The sequence below is a fragment of the Vipera ursinii genome (assembly GCF_947247035.1).
Source record: "Vipera ursinii genome assembly, chromosome: 1".
Classification (NCBI taxonomy): domain Eukaryota; kingdom Metazoa; phylum Chordata; class Lepidosauria; order Squamata; family Viperidae; genus Vipera; species Vipera ursinii.
Genome location: NC_139512.1, coordinates 330,317,859 through 330,333,660, shown reverse-complemented (window position 1 = coordinate 330,333,660; position 15,802 = coordinate 330,317,859).

Sequence of the window (15,802 nt, the reverse complement as noted above, 5' to 3'; positions counted from 1 at the left end):
TTATTCCAGAAGGCAGGAATTGCAGCAGAAGTTTTGCTATTTGCATTTTCATGGTTCTGTTTTTATCATTCGTATTGCTCTGCTGTTATTCTTACCTGCTTCTTTTGTGAGCTTTCGTTTGTTTGCTGGGTTTGCGTTATGTTTGAGATGTTTCTACAGGAAAAGAAAAGCACGATATAATACAACTCCCCTTTCACTTGCCTGAGCACTGAATGATAGACTAAGAATAAGATGATTTAGCCTGGGCTGAGAAAGTTGACTTCAGTTAGTATTGATTTGATTAGATATGTACAAACCTATATTTCAGATAAATCTTTCTTGGAATACTGAATTCTTCCTTACTTTCCTTGTGTGTTTGCTAAGAAAGAATGACTTTAGTCCAGTGCTGCTCCATATGTAGACTTAAAGTCCCAGAATTCCCCAGGCCCAGCATAGTATTTAGACCAGGGGTCCTCAACCTTGGCAACTTTAAGACTTGTGGACTTCATCTCCCAGAATTCCTCAGCTGCCAAGGTTGGAGACCCCTGATTTAGACTGTGATGTTGATAATAAAACTACAGCTCAGAGGCCACCTATTAGGTAACTTTACATTTATCAATGTTGCTTTAGAGCAGGGGTGTCAAACTGCCAGCCCGTGGGCCAGACACGTCATCAGGAAACCATGCCCACCGCATTGCCGGCAATGGCAAAAAATCTCCGATACGTTGCACGACGTCATGTGACGTCGCGAGCTTGACATGTCTGCTTTAGAGATTAGAGGGAAAAGGAGATGTAGTGTGGAATCTCAAGAACTGGTAATGGGCCAAGAGGTTTTTCTCTCTCCTTCATTCTGCATCTTCATTAACGATTTGGATGAGGGGATAGATGGGGAACTCATCAAATTTGCAGACGACACCAAGCTGGCAGGGATAGCCAATACTCCAGAAGATAGGCTTAAAATACAGGAGGATCTGGACAGACTCGAACACTGGGCGCTATCTAACAAAATGAAATTCAATGGTGAAAAAAGGAAGGTTCTACATTTAGGCAGGAAAAATCAAATGCACAGGTATAGTATAGGTGGTATCTTGCTCAATAGTAGTAACTGTGAAAGGGATCTCAGAGTCCTAGTGGACAATCACTTCAATATGAGCCAGCAGTGTGCTGCAGCTGCCAAAAAAGCCAACACAGTGCTAGGCTGCATTAACAGAGGGATAGAATCAAGATCAAGTGAAGTACTAATACCACTTTACAATGCTGTGGTAAGGCCACACCTGGAATACTGCATCCAGTTTTGGTCACCACGATGTAAAAAAGATGTCAAGACTCTAGAAAGGGTACAGAGAAGAGCAACAAAGATGATTGGGGGACTGGAGGCTAAAACATATAGGGAATGGTTGCTGGAATTGGGTATGTGTAGTTTAACGAAGAGAAGGGTGAGGGGTGACATGATAGCAGTGTTCCAATATCTCAGGGGCTGCCACAAAGAAGAGGGAGTCAAGCTATTCTCCAAAGCACCTGAAAGCAAGACAAGAAGCAATGGATGGAAACTAGTCAAGGAGAGAAGCAACCTAGAACTAAGGAGAAACTTTCTGACAGTTAGAACAATTAACCAGTGGAACAACCTGCCTCCAGAAGTGGTGAATGCTCCAACACTGGAAGTTTTTAAGAAGAGACTGGCCAGCCATTTGTCTGAAATGGTATAGGGTTTCCTGCCTGAGCAGGGGGTTGGACTAGATGACCTCTAAGGTCCCTTCCAACTTCTTCTTCTTCTTCTTCTTCTTCTTCTTCTTCTTCTTCTTCTTCTTCTTCTTCTTCTTCTTCTTCTTCTTCTTCTTCTTCTTCTTCTTATTATTATTATTATTATTATTATTATTATTATTATTATTATTCTGTAAACAGATAAAAATACTAATAAACATATAACACTGAGGCTGCACATCCCAACCTAGTGACCTTGTAATGTCTTGGGCTACAAGTTACTTTACACCATAATTGCCAGTGGTGTCTAGGGGAAGATTGACTTTAGAGTCTGTATGCAATCATCATTTACCAAGACCAACGTCACCTTCACATGGGCCTTGTCTGGTATTACTGGCCCTCTTCCAATGCTGCTGTGAGTCACTCTTTTATTATAGCCTGTTTGGTGTAGGGATTAAAGAGCTGGCTTAAAAATCAAAAGACAGCGAGTCCTAGATCTCCTTTAGCCATGAAAGCTGACTGGGTGACTTTGGGCTAGTTACTCTCAGTCCAACTCACTTCACAGAGTTGTTGTGTAGAAAATAGGAGGGAAGAGTATTAGGTATGTTCACCACCTGGAATTGAAAGAAATGCATGTGTGTATATGCATGTACAGGTAGTCCTTGATTTACAACTATTTGTTTAGCAAATGTTCAAAGTTTAACTGCACAAAAAAAGTGCCTGGAGCACCATCTGAATTCCATTGGCATTGACTAAACCACCATCAGTCAATTACAAAAGGCAGCTTAATTTGGAACAGCTTACATCGTGTGTCAACACCTTTGACACCATCAAACAACAACATCTGCCTATCCCAGATCCTTGGGAAGAACCTGATAGATGGATAAAAATGCCAAATCCAGCTTAAACATGTGGTTGACTAGGTGGCCAACCATAATGTAAAATTTAAAAACAAAATCTGTAGTTCCTCCAGTCTGTGTCATCACCCTACCATTTAAATTTCCCATCATGTCCTAACAAGCTTTGGCACATTGTGGGAAATGCCCAAAACTATTTGAAAATATGCTGATGCTGCTTGAGCCACCTACTAGATTAGAGATGGGTAACTTTTCAGCTGTGCGTAACATTGGAGGCTGCAAGAAAGAAAGTGGGCAAGGTAACATCAGGGAAGAGATGCCCTTAGGGATCATCTTAACAACCTCTTGGTTGCCATATTTCAGGAGCTCCTGATGTCTCTGTTGCTGGAAGAGGACTGTAAGAAAAACTCTTTGTGAGCAAAATAGCTGCTAAGGAAGCTGAGACCCCATGCAGCAAGTGCACAAGTGATGTTTAGAAGGAACAGCTTTTTTCTCTACTGCTTGGCTGTCAATTTTAAGTCAATCAAACACACAATATTCTTCATTTATTCATTTGTATGCACATAGTGTTCTTGCTGTAGAAGTGGTTTATAAGGCAACCATGAAGAGAAAGATTCCTTTCTTAGGATATTTTCCATTCGAAATTTATCTCAGGAGAAAGTTTTAAAACAAGATAAGGAAAGTGGAGCAAAAGTACACCAAGAGAAAACAAGAATGCAGCTTATTTGCTCACACCAACCAGTTTCTCTAGGGAAGGAGGTCTTAAGGGGCTAAGACAAACACCTCCCGAATACTGGAATTTTGAGGAGATGTTTGAAGTAGCAGGGAGAGGTACATAAGTATCTTGGGAGGAGCTCCAGTTGCGGTATGGTGCCACTTGCTCTACCCTACAAAAGGAAGTAAATACATAGATGCAAAGATTGGGGCAAGAGTGGCCTGCAATGCAGTGACATAAAATCTCTCCCTCTACACATATACACACTCTCACAAACTGTTCTCCAAAAGAACAAATCAACCATTATTTGCAGCAAAATAATGCTACCTACTTTACTTGTTAGAAATCTTAAATGCAATATTTAAGATATGCAATATAGAGCCTTGGTGGAGCAGTGGGCTAATGCCTCCTTAAGTAACACCAGCTGCCTGCAATTAGTGCAGGTTCGCATCCCACCAGGCTCAAGGTTGACTCAGCCTTCCATCCTTCTGAGGTAGGTAAAATGAGGACCCAGATTGTTGGGGGCAATTAAGCTGACTTTGTAATAATGCCGCTTGGGGGGTGTATGAAAGCCCTAATAAGCAGGCATATACATAGAATGAAGGCTACTGCTAAGCTTGTAAGCCGCCCTGAGTCTTCGGAGAAGGGCGGGATATAAATGGAATTAAAAAAAAATATTTAAAAGGTAATATCCAGTTTTTAATATGGAATTTTATTTTAAAGTTAATATTACATATTGTTTTGGTTTTGGCAAGTATTAAAACTATTTTGTTCCATATGCTGCCACTTAATATTATCAGATGGGAAATATATAAACCCTACTGCATGTCACATATTTTGAATGATGTCCTGAAGCCATAAAACCAAATCTCTATTATGTTGTGTAAATGTACCCCCCCCTCAACTGTTCCCAGTCCCACTTAAAAATAACAAAATCTTTTAGTACAAATTTCTGATCATATATCTTGATGATAACTTGCACTATTCATATATTTATTTCCCATCTTTATTATTTTCAGGAATAACTCAGGATGGCAAACATACCTAATATACTCCTTTCTCCTCCTATTTTCCCCACAAGAGCAACCCAGTGAGGAGGATTGGGCTGACTGGTCCAAGATCATCCATCCAGTTTTCATGCCTCAGGTGGAACTAGAACTCATAGTCTCCTGGTTTCGAGGCCAGCACCTTAACCATAAGAGATACAATGAAATATCCTACAGGGTTATGCCATCCATCACGTTTTTATGGTAATATAATATAATATCTGATAGCGTTTCATGTCACCACACAGATTCTAAGCACAGCTGCATGAAAATAATCAGATGTGCTGCTACATACGAAACAATTATCTATTGCTACAAATCAAACTTGAAAAAAAAGTGACACAGCTATTTGGTGAATAGTCAGACAATTTATGCTGAATATTTGCAACAAAGCTATCAATGGGAGAAGGAGAAATTCATTTCATTACAACGAAGTCAAGGCCAAATAGGAGAGCTTCTACACCTTACAGATAATAGCTGAAAAATTGATGATTGGCTTTTTTCTGCCCAAAACTTCATACTGAAACATCTATAAATTCCTTCTCAAAAAATGGATATATGGACAAAAGCTCACAAAGGAGTACATAAATATAGAAACTTATTCCAATAAATATTAAATGTGTGCACATTTTAACTATGCTTACTTTAGGCCTGTGGGGAGATCTGACCTGGCTTTTAATTGTTTGACCTGTTGACTATCATTGCTTTTTTTCAATTTACTCATGCATGCATAGTTTATGGTTAAAAATTGTTATCTCCTCCCCCAAAAATCCAGCACTTTGTATGGTGGGGAAAGCACTGAAGCTAACAAAATTCACATTCAACTCTACACTGTTACATAGCTTAATGAGATTCATTGGGGTGGAAGAGTCCGTCTCTCACTCTGGTTCAGGAAGATGTGGTTGTTCTGAGGAAACAGGAGGGCAAAGAGAGGGGTAAACACCGGAACTGTCCCTGAAGTGTGTTAAAGGAAAGTTGGGCTACAAATACAAATACTACTGCTATTACAACTCATAACTATTTATAAGAGTCAGTTTGGTCTAGTGCTTAAGGCAGCAGGATAGAAGCCAGGAGACTATGAGTTCTAGTCAGTGCTTTTTTTTGTAAAAGAAAAAGGTGCTGGAACTCACACATGTCATACAACCCGCCTTGACTACCCTACAACAGGGGTGTCAAACTCAATTTCATTGAGGGCCACATCAGCATTGCGGTTGCTCTCAGGGGGCCGGGTGGGTGTGGCCTGGGTGGGCGTGGCCTACTGGGTGGGCGTGGCTAGTGTGTATGGCTTACTGGGTGGGCGTGGCCAGCTCTACATCGTTCACATCAAGGGTGCCTATGGGGGCCCGGGCAGGAGTGGGACAGATCTGAGGGTCTCTGGCAGGAGGAGGGTCTCTGGGCCAGGGCCAAGGCAGTGGGGGCCGTTCCCTCACTTTTTCCAGGATGGCTTCGCAGGCCGCATGAAACCACTTCGCAGGCCGGATCTGGCCTCCGGGCCTTGTGTTTGACATGTCTGCCCTACAAGGTTCCATCCAAAAAAGGTGCCGGAACTCCATTCTGAGCGTTCTTTGACAAAAAAAGTCCTGGTTCTAGTTCCGCCTTAGGCATGAAAGCTGGATGGGTGACCTTGGGCCAGTCACTCTCTCTCTCAGCCCAACCACCTCACAAGGTTGCTGTTGTGGGGCAAATGGAAGGAAGAAGTAGTATATTAGGTATTTTTGTTGTCTTGAGTTATTTCTGAAAATAATAAAGGTGGGAAATAAATATATAAGTAGTGCATCATAAGCTACCAGCAGGGTATACAATTAGAAATTTGTTAGCTTTAAAAATGCAAAAAGATGTTATTTTTAGTGTAAAAGGTAAACATACCTCACATTCTGGTTACCATTTGAGGGAGGGGGATAAAGTTACACAACATATTACATTGAGATTTGATTTTATAAGACCATCTAAACACAGCCAGGGGATATCATGATAGGCACAGAGCTGTTTCCTTTATATCATCCAGTTTTCTTATATCCAGAATGTTCCATTTAGCTCTATTTTCCAAGGAAACATTAAAGCCTTGGAAAGTTTCTCAGGAATCCCCAATAAAACCTTAACTACCTTGAAAGATAGATCCCACCATTAGTGATCTTCTCTGCTTGCCCCAGAGAAGTATTGGGTCATGAAGAACACATGAAACCACCTTGTAGTGTAGTGTACAACCGCCTTGTTGTATATTGTGACTCAAGTGTTCCACCAGTATTCCAGCCAGAAACCTTTCCAAGAAGTATAATTTTTGATTACAGATACTGAAATAGACAATCTTCTTTGGACAAAGACAAATAGCTGTATCATCAGTTCATCCATATATTACATGAATAAGTTTTATGGCAAGATATAGTAGTACAAACAACAAATGTGAGCCTGTACTCTAATATTGAGGAGGAGGTGGGAAAGGATAATAGAAGACATGTAAGCCCTTCCTACTGTATATACTCACAGATAAGTGTATCCACAGGTAGCCTGAACCCAATTTGGGGGGTGTATTTTGGAATCTAAAATTCTTGGCTTATCTATGAGTATATAAGGTAATTTAAATGAACAGTTTTGAAAGTACTTTATGGTGATTCAAATTGTTGGTCCATCTAGTACCTTTGCATCTACTTCAGTTAGCAGGGGTTCTCCAGTGGTCTTTCCAATTAGTAATTATTTGATACTTTTAAGATACCATGGATTGATGAGATCTTAGATGGTTTAGTACTTACTCTAAAATTGCCTCCTCTACACTGGTGCCCTTCAAGTGTGTCACAATTACAAGAATGTCTAAGTTTCAAGACATAGGTAAGCACAAGAAGTTATGGATGGCTGAATAGTAAACAAATCTAAGAATAAAAAATTCTTCAAAGGGAGAACAATTAGCGTTATATAAAAGAGATCAGGGGGTGCCATTAGAGTACAGGCTCTGATTTGTTGTTTGTACTACTATATCTTACCATAAAACTTATTCATGTTTTCAGCTCACCATTTGGATACAGGAATTGGGTGGCTGAGAATAGGCAACAAGGTTCTCTCACATCCCCAGTGGACACGGACCATATTGTGAAAGAACAGAGTAACTCTCCCTTTCCAAAATACCATTGAGCCAGAGAATCTTCACTTTTATGAATATGTGTGAGTTCATGTGTGTACACACATATTAAAGACACGATGTTTGCACCATCATCACCAACAAAAAAACTTTGATTAAGTGCTGCTCTCCAAATACTGTAGTCAACCAATTATTTTTTCATAATTCACTAGCTTTTATTAATCATGCAACACATTTTAAAAAAGAAGTACAATAGAGACAAAGCCAACAAAATCTGATCACTTTGCCATTATGCCAGTTTACGTCATATAGGTGCTACCAGAAAATCTCTGCTTCACTTCATCTCATTTTTCTGCTTTCTTTCTTGTCCATCAGCGGAATCATCATTATGATACACGAGGGGGGGGAGGTTTAAAAACAGACCGATTTTCTATTATGCTGAGATTATAATCATCTATTGCTATTGAACTTCTTTTCACAAGCTGTTCTTGTTATTTTTCTTATGAGGAAGTAAACTGCAAACAAATGGAGATGGTTGAGGAGCCCCCCCCCCTAATAATAAAAAGTGTAAAGGAACTAGAACTTAAATATTTCAAGAGAAGCCTTTACAAAATAAGAAGACTACCTAACAAAATGGTGAGTTTACACCAGAGATGGAATTGTCCTTAAATTGGATAACCATTTATCTGAAATGGATGAGCAAGGGATTGGATTAGAAGACCTCTAAAGTCCTTTCCAACTTTGTTATTTTATTCTGTTCTGTTCTGTTCTGTTCCGTTCCGTTCCGTTCTGTTCTGTTTATTCTAAATATTTCTTACTACTCCATTCAACCATTTAATATGCATAATATATATCAAAACTCTCACTCTCTTAATAATAATCACTTGACACACACCTGCAGCCACAGGTTTATTATTCCAAAGTTGTTCCTGGCTTTTATGAGAGGAGCATAGACACAAGAAGATTTCAGTAGATGCTTTTATTTGCCATTTCAGAAAAAAAAATCTGTTTGGAATTCCTCTCATATGTTTCACCATATCATTTCTGTTTTGATATGCACACACAGACCAACAGTGTTGGTTATAGCAATAAAGTGAGGGAAGATTCCCCATTCACGCCATCTTGGACTCTTGAAAAAAAGGTGGGGTATAAATGCAAAGAAAGGAAGAGAGAAAAAGAGAGATAGAAGGGCTGTAGAATGCCTTCTCAACATTAGGGCTAGCTAGGAGCCATCCATAGAGATACCTATGAAAGATACTTCAGTAAGTTGAACTGTGAGTTCCTCACATAATAACATTTGTGGCTGAAGGGATAAAGAGCCCCCCCCCCGTGAAATCAGCCTGATATCCCATTAAAAGCATCTCTTTTTCCCAAAGGACACTCCTCAATTCAAATACCCTAGAATTGAGTTGCATTTAATCTTAACTCATTTTCCATTGTCCTTTTAATGTAAACTAGTATCTTTATAATAGCACTCAATTTTCAATCTAAAAAAAAAAATCTTAGTTCACCACACATTCTTTAAAGCTTTTGGGGGGAACTCAGAAGTGCTGTTGTACTTCTCACAAATATCCTTTGCTGCTACCTTACTCTGAGGTGTGTGTGTGTGTGTGTGTGTGTGTGTGTGTGTGTGTACGTTGCTATTTAATAGAGGATGCTTTCAGCATTCTCTCCCTTTGATATTGTTTGCATTCCATTTGCAGCAATTTATTATTGTTGCTCGTATATTTTTATTTTTGGTTTCACACTATCCAAAGAATGCCATTTACTGGAAAACTAATAATACAACACAAAAACAGGAGGAGACAAGAAACACTGTCTAAAATAGAGAGCTCTCCACCCTAATTTGTGGAAATGCAATGTGTGCTATTTAAATGGAACTTTCGGAGCTGTCCTTAAAATTGCAGCTTTGCTATCATAAAACATGGTGATTTGCCCGCCACAACATGATGCAGAAATGGCAAAATCTCCACCTGGGAAGAGAACTCTGGAGTATCCATGACTGTGTGTATGAATACTCTTAGACTCAATGCTAGCAGCTTTCGTAGAAATCTCTTGATTTGCCACTTTCTTTGTGGGTGGGTGAATGGGATGAAAATAAAGGGAACTCACCAGGTTTTCTGGGGCAGGGAGGGTTTTCCCCATTAAAATCTGAGATCATGCCTTCATATCTTGGTCTGCATCTTGTTCTTTCTCCAACATGAACCTCTGCCCAGCTGCAGCTGTGGTCCTATTTTACCTCCTTGTCTTCCTCTCCACCTTCACAATCTGTGTCTGCCTCAGCTTTGAAAAATGTGTGTGTGTTTTTTTTTTCAAAGGGACTTCTCTCCCCCCCTTCGTGTGTGTGTGTGTGTGTGTGTGTGTATATGTGATTGCGTCAAGCCGGTTGCTTAGATACCACAGTACTATTCCAGTTTCAGGCTTTTCACTCTAGAGTTACTGTCTCTCTCTTCTCTCATTCATGCCAGTCACTTAGCCCTGGATGCTACCTCCCACTAAGACATCACCCTGGAAAGACCTGAAAAAGAAGATGCTTTGAGCAAGGCTGGGTCCTAAACTCCGCCAGATTTCATTTTGCTTCCCACAAATGAACTTTCAGGTGTCAAAAGGCAGAAAAAGTTCTCCCTGGACAGTCTGCATACCTCCAACACTACTTGGATAAATACAGTAGATTCTGTCACATTTGAATTTCTGTGTCAAGGTTCAATTCAACTAGTCCCTAACCATACTCAAGAGTTATTTGGTTTCGGGATGCTGTAGTTACATTCATTTGATCTGCAATACTGTAGCTGTTCTTTTAACAGTTTTGAAACTGGGATAGTATTTACACTTTGGGTTAAAGATATGCCAAAAAAATATATATGGGCAAATGCTCCCAACAAGGTAACATATAGGTTATCAGTTACATTTTGCATGAAAGGGTAGGCAGTTCACTAACTGGCATTTAATGTATGGGATATTTAGGGAGGGGTAGCACCTCTGTTTTAGGGCCTGCAGTGTCCTTTTAAGGGCTGCTTGTTTGTTTTTTGTCCCCACCTGGCTCTCAGCAACCACCTGTAGCTCCAAATAACTGTAACATGTGCAGCAGCCATATCCCAGTAAACCATCTCAGTAGATGGGCCAAACCAGGTGAAGGTAGCTGATGGGTCTTTCATCCTTGGTGAGGTAGAGAATTTGTCTGTCTCAGTGTGTAAAGTCGGGGCCTAGCAGATTGAGTGGAGGAGATTGATCAAGAGTCTAACAATCAAGAAGGCAGGCCCAGCATGCACTGTGGAGCACTAATAGCATGATAAGACACTTAGACTTCCTGATCATCCACTGCTACAGGAATGTTCTCCAGATGTAATGGTTCTCCATGCCACTGGATTAAGGTCTCTTCTGCCAAGAGAGCAGGGCTACCCTGACATGTTATGGATGCCCAAGGAAATTCATGAAGTTGATTCAACTATTCTCTGATGGAATGACAGAACAGGTTCTTTACAACAGTGTACATCAGCTACATTACAATGAGTAAAACAGGGTTGTGTATACTAGTTCAGTTCTATTCAGTTGGTTTTTTGCTTACACATTATCAAGTCCTGTCCAATGTCTGAAAGAGAAAGTGTACATCAGGTACTGATTGGAAGGCATTTTTTTTTTACTTTTGTTGCTTGAATGCACAAAATGCCTCCACACAGTCATTTAAGAAACTCTCTTTGCTGATGATTATGCACTCCTGGCACATAAAAATAGCAATCTACAATTGATGCTGAATGAATTCTCAGAAACATCTATACTCTTCTGATTATCAGCCTGAACAAGACGGAAGTTCTTCACAAGTCCATGCAAAATACCAAAAATCATTGTTGGAAATACCTGGATGACAAATGTAAACAGTTTCAAATACTTAGGAAGCTTCATCTTGAGTGATGGGCCTTTGGACAAAGAAATAAACTCCAGGATCAGCAAGGCCAGCCAGGCACTGGCATGGCTGTATACTAGACTCCTCAATGAACACAACTTTTGTATCTCCACAAAGATAAAAGTCTTCAGAGCAGTGATTGTCCCTTCCCTCCTACATGTATGTGAGTCCTGGTCTCTGGACCAAAGGTACATAAAACAACTGGAGAAATTTCACATGTGCACTCTCTCCTCTGTCCTCTGCGTTCATTGGCAAGACCATGTCTCCAACCTGGAGGTCTTAAATCATGCAGGGTCCACCAACACTGAGTCCCTGATTATCTGTGTCCAAATAAAATAGGTGGGACATGTCACCAGAATGGATGACTGCCATATGCCTTGCCAGTTGTTCTATAGTGCATGGAATCTGGAAAGAGATCTTGAGGTCAACCATGTAAGTGCTACACAGATACTTGTGAAGAGAGACCCCATTCCACTGTGACATTCAGCCAAGGGAACTGCAAGCTGTGGCTGCTGACACAACCCACTGGTGAGCCCTCACTATGATGCCTTCTCCTGATTCGAAGAAAAGTGCTGCCAAAAACTGTGAGTAGCAGCACAAAATAACACCCACAGTTACTACAGCAATGGACTTCAAATGGTCCCATTGTACTAGACTCTGTGCTTCAACACTTGGACTGCATCCCTTAAAATTATTCTGTGTCTTCTTTTTCTTTGTCCTTCAATATTGTTCTGTCCATTTCTACACATTTCTACACATTCCAATGTTTTCTTGATCCTCTCTTCTTCAGGTAATATTTCTTCATTTTTCAAACACTAAGCAAATACAATTCTTACTGCTATTAATACATACAACATTCACTATATACTTCCTCATCATATTTTTCTAATATTATATTTAATAAAAATAATTCCAGTTTATAAAATCTTTTCTATCCACCTCATATCTCAATTATATTTGTAGTTGAGGCCACCTTATTGAACCAATAACCTGTTTTCTCAACTCTTAATTTTAAATAAGGGATACAGGTTATCACTGGCCAGGAAAAAGGGGCAGAGATTAGGAGTTCAATATGTATCTTCAGCTAAAACATGAACCCAGACAACACATTGTTTACTAAGCACTTATGATTTGTAAAAATAGAAAATCAATAAAATATTACAAGACTTGGACTGCAGAGCCAACTCCATGTCCTCAGAAGAACTGCAAAATAGCATGTCTTCTTCAAGCCTGAACGACTAACTTATGTATATGCACTAATAAGTATCTTTATCTGATACAAGATATTAAGTCACAGAAATCCTGAGGAAAGGTCTTGAAAAGTAATAACACAGTTAGAGAACATTACATTTAAGAAAGGGACTTGGGGATAATTGAGTCCAGATCTCTACTCAGTTTGAGATCTGCAGTGCAAGATTCCACCACAATACATTCTGCAACCCAATGCTTGTACAATTGAGTCCAAAATTTATGTTGCTAAGTGGGAAATTTGTTAAGTGAATTTTGCCCCATTTTATGACTTTTTTGCCACATTTGTTAAGTGAACCACTACAGGCATTCCCATTGACTTTGCTTGTCAGAAGGTCACACTGCAAGCGTCATAAAGATGAACCAGTTTTCAAGCAGCTGAATGGTCATAAGTCACTTTTTTCAGTCTTATAACTTCAAACAGTTAATAAGTGAACAGTTATAAGCCGAGAACTATCTATATATGTGTATTAAATTGTTGTCATCTTCAACCAACCTGGATAATGTTTATGTAACTGAAAACAGGTGGAATTTGTACTGTTGTAATCCAATATATCACACGATACCAACTTTGAACAAGCTGAACTATAGTATCCCCATTCAATGAGCGTTCAGCTTCTGCTTAGAAGGGAAATCCCAGAGCCTCCAAAGACAGCCTATTTCACTGTCAAAGTTTGAAGTTTTCCTTATTGTTTAACAGAAATCTACTTCCTTGAGATTTTTATCCCTTAGTCTTCTTTCTAGAAAAACATAGAACAAGTCCCCTGTATGATAATCCTTTTCTAATGTTCTTGTTCATTTTCTCTTGTCAACCTAGAAATGTAACACAAAATATGTTAACAAGGCAATGCTTCATCAAAAAACAAAATGGGGGAAATTAGAGAGGGTAATTTACCAAGACAGGGGCAAGGAGGAAAGTAATTATTATTCCTGGAATTTATAGTGTCTATAACTTAACATTTAAAAGTAACCCACATAATGACTGGCATAATCAGTTCCTACAACCATTAAACAACATGGATTATGTCAACAGGACCCATATGCCAATCCCTTGGTATTTCCAGGTAGCAGATATTGACAAAAAGCTGAAACCTCCAAGAATTGCTGCTAGTCAAAGAATTTGGCTTGATGGCTAGTAATTTAACTCTTTCTAAAGTTTCCTCATATGGAAACCAAGACTATCTGGATGAGCCCATTTCTGAATCAAGCTGAGCTGTGACAGACTGACCAATTTTGTAAATCTTCTAATGGTCTTTTGGATATGTTGACAATAAATCTTTTGCATGTCAAATAGTCTAAACAAATTGTAGGAAATAAACTGGGTCATTTAATTTGCATACTTTGCTGATATATGGGAGGGATTTTTCTATTTTGATGCTGTATTTATGTGAGAGCGTAACATTCATGAAACATGAAAAATGCTCTTCTGCAGTTTATTTAGGAGTGACCTGACATGACTGGATGGCATTTAATATGGGAATTTAATGGATAAAAAGCATTTCAATCTGTCAGGATGTTCCATTTCTGACCTTTAGGTTGCTGTGGTTAGACAAATTTTAAAAGGCAACTAAAACAGGAGGTTGAAAGACTGGAATTTAAGAATGCCGACTGAGTTTCTCACGCTCCTTAAAAAGGGGGCAGGCAAGCTCTCTACTGGAGAACATGACTGCCTTCCACTGGACAAGTATAGATGTTTACTGCTTCATCTGTAGCTTTGGGGCCTGGGAGACAATATTAGGAGACGCCTGTTCTTCTATTGATACAATATACACTCACAATGTATGAAACTCTCAAGATAACCCTTTGCAGTGTGCCACAAAGTAGAGTAGCCTCCTGGCAGACTCAGTTGGCAAAGAACCAGGTAAAAACATGTGAGGTAGGAACAATTAGCAGCTCACTAGCACTCAGCTGTAAGTAAGTATTCACCCAAAGGCTCTGAGTGAATTCACTTCCAATCAACCCTCTGAGTTACTTGTGTGTCTGAAGATCATCAATGGAAGTTCTTTTGCCAGAAACATAGAAGGAAGAGAAAGGTGACACCCTACTTAAGAACATTCTCTGGATAGCTCAGTTGGTGGTGATGTTACTATAGTTCAGCATTTCTCAATTTTGGCAACTTGAAGATATGTGGACTTCAGCTCTTAGAATTTCTAACAATCATGCTGGATGGGGAATTCTGGGAATTCACACATCTTAAAATTGCTGAGATTGAGAATCATAGTTTAGACTATGACATTGATCACTGATTTCATTTTTATCATTCATTGTTATTCTTGCTTATGTCTTTTGTGGGTTTTTTGTTTGCTTGCTAGGTTTATGCTATGATTGAGATTTTTCAACAGGAAAAGAAAAGCAGAATATAATCCAAAGAAATAAGCACACAAGACCATTCACATAAGAAACTGATCTGGGTTGGGAACGTTGAGTTAAACTTCAATTGGTACTGATTTGATTAAGAAGATGCAAACCCATATTCCAGATAAATCTTTCATGGAATACTAAATTCTTCCTTTCTTTATTGGTTTGCTAAGAAAGAATGGCTTTAGTTGAGGGCTTCTCACTATGTGGATCCCAGCATACTGGTTAGGAAATTCTAAAATTTGAAGTACACATATCTTGGAGACTTCTGAGACTTGAAGTGCATACATTTCAAGCTGCCAAGGTTGAGAAACATTGCTAAAGTCTGCTCTACTGTTTTTACTACCCTGAGATGTTGTTTATGAGCTTGTTGATCAGAAGATCGGCAGTTTGGCGGGTCAAATCCCGAGTGCCGCATAACAGAGTGAGCGCCTGTTACTCGTCCCAGCTTCTGCCAACCTAGCAGTTCGAAAGCACGTAAAAATGCAAGTAGAAAAATAGGGACCACTCCAGTGGGAAGGTAACAGCGTTCCGTGCGCCTTTGGTGTCTAGTCATGCCGGCCACATGACCACGGAGACGTCCTCGGACAAGCGCTGGCTCTTCGGCTTTGAAACGGAGATGAGCACCGGCCCCTAGAGTCGGAAATGACTAGCACGCGTGTGCGGGGGAACCTTTACCTTTACCTTTTAACATGCCTTACGTTGTTTCTCCCTTTGCATGCTATCCTGTTTTCTCTTAACATAAAGAGTGGTTTAAAAAAAATACTTGAATGGGTAATTAATTTAACTCTTGGGTCTTAGGTGAGGAAGGGGAAGAAAAGAACAATGGTCAATACTTCATTCTTCTGACCAATGGCAACCACAAACAATATTTATATTTATATATTTATATTTATTAAATTTTTATACCGCCCTTCTCCCGAAGGA